General features: G+C 39.0%; 4 non-coding genes across 4 annotated transcripts; all 4 read left to right on the forward strand.

Annotated features, from left to right (window-relative positions):
* Positions 1-9: 9 nt before the first annotated feature.
* trnav-aac (transfer RNA valine (anticodon AAC)) lies at positions 10-82 on the forward strand. Its single transcript has one exon. It is a non-coding gene; the product is annotated as a tRNA-Val (tRNA).
* Positions 83-498: 416 nt separating this feature from the next.
* On the forward strand, positions 499-570 carry trnad-guc (transfer RNA aspartic acid (anticodon GUC)). The gene has a single exon. It is a non-coding gene; the product is annotated as a tRNA-Asp (tRNA).
* A 4157-nt stretch (positions 571-4727) lies between these two features.
* On the forward strand, positions 4728-4809 carry trnas-aga (transfer RNA serine (anticodon AGA)). Its single transcript has one exon. It is a non-coding gene; the product is annotated as a tRNA-Ser (tRNA).
* A 686-nt stretch (positions 4810-5495) lies between these two features.
* trnav-aac (transfer RNA valine (anticodon AAC)) lies at positions 5496-5568 on the forward strand. The gene has a single exon. It is a non-coding gene; the product is annotated as a tRNA-Val (tRNA).
* Positions 5569-7390: the final 1822 nt, after the last annotated feature.

A 7390-nucleotide genomic window follows, 5' to 3' on the forward strand; every position in this document is an offset into this window, starting at 1 on the left:
CCACAACCAGTTTCCGTAGTGTAGTGGTTATCACGTTCGCCTAACACGCGAAAGGTCCCCGGTTCGAGACCGGGCGGAAACATGTTTTTGTTTGTTTCGTCTATTGCGCGTACCAAAAAATCCCCCAAATTTTTATTCCTCTTGTAGGCCGAAATCACCTGATAGTTTTGTAGAAATCCCTGATCTGCAAATATTGTTTGATAATTAGTTTTGAATTTGTGATTAAGAATTTTGCTAACCGATAAAAATGTAGTGATCAGTTGAACAATCTTTTTGTTTGTCCCTGGTTTCCTATCTGTACATGACCTCAAACAATTCCTCTAAAAAGGCATCAGAGTGAACGGTGTGAACAGTTTCATCCAGTTGCTGTTTTCATCCACAGTGATGAAACAGCGCCCCCCAAATCTTATTAGTGGCCAAAAATATATGACATAGCCATGAGGACCGTCAGAGAGAAGCTGTGATTGGCTCCGTGTGGTCACATGACTATGTTCAACTTCCTCGTTAGTATAGTGGATAGTATCTCCGCCTGTCACGCGGAAGACCGGGGTTCGATTCCCCGACGGGGAGTGAGGCTTGTTTTGATTTTTTTTTCTTCTTTTTAAAAAAAAAAAAATTAACTAAATGTCAGGGCAGAGTATTGATACATCATTTAGAGGCTCTGATTGATAAATGAATTAATATCAAAATTGAAGGGCATGATGAGATAAATAATTGATTATCAGCATTATGTCTAAATATTAGTTATAAAACCTTATTTCTTATTTATCTAGACCAAATAATGAGATTTTCATCAGACTTTTAATGTAAACTCACTTAGTATCACTACAGTGTTGTTAGAAGCTTGCTAAGGTATTTATAGTGGAACTTTGGGTGTTCTTTCTGATTACAGCGGTTGTTGAGTAAGACAGGGTGACATAACTGTGTTGATTCTCAGGTGCAGACAGAGTTTTGTTCCTGAAGGGGGCAGGAACTGATCATCACAGCCTGGTGGTCCAAATTTAGCAGAATGTCGGTCTGCTCTGACATGGCCGTAAAACTACTTGACGTGTGTTTTAAGCGCTGTAGTATGTTTAAAACGAAGGATTTCATCGAGTCAGAACTCTAATTCAAGATACTGATGTGTATTTGGACTGGTCAGAGTTCCAGTCTGAGAAATCAACATCATTCTGACTCATTTAAACTTAATTTAAAAGTCTCAAAAGGACAATACAGATGACAGGTATTACAGATATGTTGAGTTGGACTTATAACTAGTCAGAATAAAAGTGTAGACATCTGGAACTCACAGTAGATGCAGATGTTGCTGTAATGAGAAATCTACTTAAATTCCAGATATCTGCAACACATGTCCAGTCTAGATATTATCTGTATTTGGTGGTTTCTTCCTCCTGTGGGTCAGTCGTATCTCAGATTACAGTTTCACACCAACACTAAATGAACACCTTAAAGTTTCCTCCTCCTGCTGATGTTTGGTTCTGCAGAGCCTCCCTCTGATGACTTGTGGTTTTAACTTTTTCAGCAGCTGTGAAGACTCGCTGTCAGTCGGTCAGCGTTCGTCATGAAGATCGTGCTGCTGCTGCTCGTTCTCTTGACAGGTACTGTCTCTTTGAAAACGGCCTTTTCAAAAAACTTTTTATCATTTTATTCTGTGTTTTTCTTTCTTTGTAACTCAAATGTTGTCAATTAACCAATCAAAAGCTTCCACAGCCTGGGACACGGCCCATACAATTAAATGAAATAGTTAAATTCCACTGGTCGAAGCAAGGATTTAAATATCTGGGAATTATGATTTCATCTGATCCCAGTCAATTGTTTGAGGCCAACTACAATAAATTAATTAAACAAATAAAAAATGACGTAGAGCGATGGGAAGTCCTTCCTCTTCCCTATTTGGAAGAGTCGAAACAGTAAAAATGAACTTACTACCTAGAATTCTTTTCTTTTTTCAGCCATTACCTATTATAGTTCCTGCATCCACTTTAAATATGCTTAATAAGTTAATCTCCAAGTTTATTTGGCAAAAGAAGAGGCCCAGGGTGAGACTTAAAACACTCCACCTGCCAAAAGATAAGGGAGGCTTGGGACTCCCAAATTTTAAAACCTACTATTGGGCTACCCAAATCAAGGCAATAGTGACTTGGATTGTGAATGACCAGGAGGTAATATGGAATAAGATAGAGCAGAACTCAACTTTGAAGGTTTGGACAACAGGTAAAAAAATGTTTAAGGGACCAGAGTCAGTCTCAAGGGCCATGATGATAGCGGGAAACATAGAATTCCCCCCTCAGTGTGGGATAGTGGGTTTAGACGGTGGGCAGACAAAGGTCTTCTTATAATTAATCAGCTGTTCAAAGGAACATAATTTAAATCTTTCTCTCAACTACAACTACAGTTTGATCTTCCATCAGAGGATTGGTATAGGTACCTCCAGAAAAGAGATTACATTCTGAGCCATAAAGAAAAAGAACTAGTTTGTAAAAACCCCAATGAAATGGAAGACTATTTTATTGGGGTTGTGGAGAAACATTCACCATCAAAAAAACATATATGTAATATATATAAAAGGTTGACAATGGGCACTTTACACAATACATATTATATTAAGGAAAAATGGTAAATAGAATTAAAAGCCATAATTGAAGATGCTGTATGGGTGGACATATTGGCAGGATGCCATAAAGGAATGAAAAGTCAATTGTGGAAAGAATTTGATTGGAAAATAAAAGTTAGGTACTTTAACACTCCGTTTATTATATCATCACTTGTAAAAGATCCTACAGTGGCACTATGTTGGCGAAACTGTGGAGAAATAGGTGATACCTCACATTTTTTTTGGGATTGTCCAGTTATTAAAGAATATTGGGAGAATGTGAAAATAGAAATGGAAAATATCCTGAATGTGGAGGTCCCACTGGAACCAGAGCTGTTTTTGTTAGGTGCCATATCCAAAGAACAATATAATCCAGATGAGCGATGGACATTTAGAATTCTTTCACTGATTCCAGACATATCCCAATGGAGGCAGAGACTGAAGAGTGTGTATATTATGGAACAAATGACTGCAACTTTACAGATGACTATGGATACCTTTGAAAAGAAATGGACTCAAGTTTCACAATATCTGAATGTCGAATGAAGGGTTGGAGAATCAGGGACAATATGAGGATATGATGATGAATTAGGATATGTATATATGACCTATGATGAATTATGATGAATTATTGCTCCTATACCTGTACCTAAATACCCCCCCTTGTGTTTTAAAAAAAAAAAATAAATTAACTTATTTTTTGTCAGTCTGTTGGTTTTACTTATTAATTTATTTTATATTAGGTTTGGTGTTAGGTTTGTTGTCGGCATTCTTGTTGGTTTTGTTTTTTTCCGTTTGGGTGATGTTATGTGAGGGTCTGGGAATGAAATGCTTAAATAAAAGGTTCAAAAAAAAAAAAAAGCTTCCACAGCCATGACATCATCACCTGGGCTTTCCCAAATAGTTTGAAGGCATAGTGATCTTAGTGTATGTAAACTTCTGACTATGAAGAAAGAAGTAAAAAATTCTCTAAAAAACTTCTGAGGAGATCAGGTTGGAGAAACTGATTGTTTTTCTGTTTTTTTTAAATGACTCATAAAACAACAACAAAATTATTTAACTATTTAACTTATTACAACATAATAAAATCAGCCAGTTTGTTAAAAATACTGATTCTATGGGACACGTTGGACTGAAGCTGAGATTTAAGAGTTTGGATTTTATCTGAAAAACCTTCTTGTCTTTCTGTCCTCNCTTCACCCTGAGTCAGCTGGGATAGACTCCGGCCCCCCATGACCCTAGTGAGGATTAAGCGGTGGATAGATGATGGATGGATTTAGTTTATTTTATTTGAGAATATACAGTTGAAACCAGAAGTTTACATACACTGTATAAAAAGACATGAAACTTTTTTTTCTCACTGTCTGACATTAAATCAGACGAAGCTTTTCCTGTTTTAGGTCAATTATGATTACCAACATTATCCAGAATAATGATAAACGTGATTCATGTTTTGTTGTTTTTTTCTCCCCGACATTCATTCAAGTAAATTTAGCCTCATACATTGTCACTCACTGCTCGACGTGTTGGTTTAACAGAACATGAAAGACAACCTTAGTTCATATTAATGTTTGTGATGTTAATCAGGTTTAATTCTCTGACGTGGGCTTAATTATTATTATTGACAGTAATGTTTTCACTGGACTCACTGACCAGTACGGATGTGATGAGATTTTTAGCACCTTTGTCTTCTCTGTTGCATCAAAAGACCCACAAAATGCTTTGGATTGTTGGGTTCTCTGTTTAAATTTGTAAAGTCTAAACCTTACTTGGTTAAGCGCTGTGTGATAACATGTGTTGTAAACTGTGCTATACAAACAAAATTGAATTGAATTGAAAATTGAAATAGCCTAGTTTCAGTACAAGAAATGGCCACAAATGTAATCATCTGTTTACTCCTCATTATTTATGACCCTTATTATCACTTAGGATGGTTTGGTATCATGTTGTGTTGTTGTTGCAGAGCTGTGTGTACCGGTCATTGCATTTTACTGTCTGCACTGTATGAGCATGTGTCACATAAAAGTTGCTGCTTTTCTGTGTGGTAAACTGAAGACCTTTTGGTGTTTTGTCATCCTTAGCGTTCCATATTTCACACATGGAGGTCATCTTATGAAAATAAACACATTTATGAGTTGTCGTGGCCGAGTGGTTAAGGCGATGGACTAGAAATCCATTGGGGTCTCCCCGCGCAGGTTCGAATCCTGCCGACAACGTGAGACTGTTTTGAAATGCTGAAGCAAATCAGCAACAATTTCAACACTGACAGGAAGGAACACCGAAACTTTACATGCAGGACGTTTATGAGTTCAGAATCATGAACCAATCTTCCATGAATGTCTTTAGACTGTGACAGGAAGTTGGAGCTCCACAGAACTCACTTTGAATCTAGTGGAACCAGTTTTTTTTTTTTTGCAAAACTCAGAAAAAACTTGTGTCTTCTGCAGGAAGTTCTGCTGATCCTCCTCTGACGAGTCAACAAGCACCATGGGCACAGCGCTCCTCATCCTCAGGAGATCTGCACCAGGAGGAGTTTGATCAGGACAAACTGGATCATAGAGGAACCTCGGCAACAGACTGTTTGAGTGGCAACGTTCTGGCTGAAGCCTTCAAAATAAGACGCAAGTATAAAAGGGAGCTGTGGAATAATCAGTTTGTGGTGAACAGCAATCAAGGAGATAAATGACCTGAATGTCACGTTTAATCTTTCTGCTCGACACTGATGTTTTCTCTGAAGTTCTTCTGATCTGAAGGTGCTAACATTAACCAGCCTACAACATATCAAGTTACAACCAGCTTACTCAGTTATTTAGCGAGCAGTTTTACAAGTTTTATGACCCACAAAAAGTAAGTATTCGTGACCAATTTTGTCCAATGTCCTTGAATGCATCGCCCACAACCAGTTTCCGTAGTGTAGTGGTTATCACGTTCGCCTAACACGCGAAAGGTCCCCGGTTCGAGACCGGGCGGAAACATGTTTTTGTTTGTTTCGTCTATTGCGCGTACCAAAAAATCCCCCAAATTTTTATTCCTCTTGTAGGCCGAAATCACCTGATAGTTTTGTAGAAATCCCTGATCTGCAAATATTGTTTGATAATTAGTTTTGAATTTGTGATTAAGAATTTTGCTAACCGATAAAAATGTAGTGATCAGTTGAACAATCTTTTTGTTTGTCCCTGGTTTCCTATCTGTACATGACCTCAAACAATTCCTCTAAAAAGGCATCAGAGTGAACGGTGTGAACAGTTTCATCCAGTTGCTGTTTTCATCCACAGTGATGAAACAGCGCCCCCCAAATCTTATTAGTGGCCAAAAANATCAAGCTCTGCAGAAGCCGGATAACGATCCTGATCATTTGAATCAGGTGTGTTGGAAGAGGGAAACATCTAAAACTTGCAGGATTGCGGCCCTCGAGGACCGGAGTTCGAGACCCCTGATCTAAACAGATAGCTGCTCTAGATGGCGCTGACTTGGCCTCCAGTTCTACTGTAAAGAACCTTGGAGTTATTTTTGACCAGGACATGTCGTTCAATAGACGTATAAAACATGTCTGGAGGATGATCTTCTTTCATTTACGTAATATTGCAAAAATCAGAAACATCCTGTTTCAGAGTGATGATGAGAAACTAGTCCATCATTTATAACTTCTAGACTGGACTATTGTAATTTCTTATTATCAGGACGTCCCAGTAACTCTCTAAAAAACCTTCAGCTGATCCAAAATGCTGCAGCCAGGGTTCTGACAGGAACCAGTAACAGAGATCATATTTCTCCTGTATCAGCTTCTCTTCATTGGCTCTCTGTGAAATCCAGGATCGAATTTAAAATCCTGCTTTTAACATATAAAACTCTCAATGAGCAGCTCCATCGTACCTTACAGACCTTATGGTACCGTATCATCCTAACAGAACGCCTCGCTCTCAGACTGCAGGTCTACTGGTGGTTACAGAGTTTCCAGAAGTAGACAAGAAGCAGAGCCTTCAGTTATCAGCTCCTGTCTTATAGAATCAGCTCCCAGTTTGGGTTCTGGAGTCAGACATTGTCTCTACTTTTAAGGTTCTGCTTAAAACGTTCCTCTTTGATAAAGCTGATAGTTAGAGCTGCTCAGGATCATCTCCACTGTCCCTTAGTGATGCTGCTGTAGCTTTAGACTGCCGGAGGATTCTAATGATTTACTGACCTCCTCTCCTCCTCTCCTCTCCTCTCCTCTCTCCTCTCCTCTCCTCTCCTCTCCTCTCCTCTCTCTTCCTTCCATACAGTTATAACCACCATCACATGGCACTAACTCTGTGCTTGTTCTCTCTGAGGCGTCTCTGGATCCAGAGCTTCATGTCTCTGACCTCCAGCCGCTGGCCTCACTGACCCCCAAAATACTTACATTCATATTTACTGTTCTGTTCTATTACTGCTCTCCATCTGCCTCTCCTCCAACCGGTCGAGGCAGATGGCCGTCCTCCCTGAGCCTGGTTCTGCCGGAGGTTTTCCCCCTCCCTCTGGGGGGGTTTGGTTCCTTCTCACTGTTGCCAACCGCTCAGAGGAAGTCCAGAGGCTGCTTTGGATTGTTGGGTTCTCTGTTTAAATTTGTAAAGTCTAAACCTTACTTTGTTAAGCGCTGTGTGATAACATGTGTTGTAAAGTGTGCTATACAAATAAAATTGAATTGAATTGAAAATTTAAATAGCCTAGTTTCAGTACAAGAAATGGCCACAAATGTAATCATCTGTTTACTCCTCATTATTTATGACCCTTATTATCGCTTAGGACGGTTTGGTATCATGTTGTGTTGTTGTTGCAGAG

This window comes from Stegastes partitus, unplaced genomic scaffold (genome assembly GCF_000690725.1).
Source record: "Stegastes partitus isolate 25-593 unplaced genomic scaffold, Stegastes_partitus-1.0.2 Scaffold115, whole genome shotgun sequence".
NCBI classification, from domain to species: domain Eukaryota; kingdom Metazoa; phylum Chordata; class Actinopteri; family Pomacentridae; genus Stegastes; species Stegastes partitus.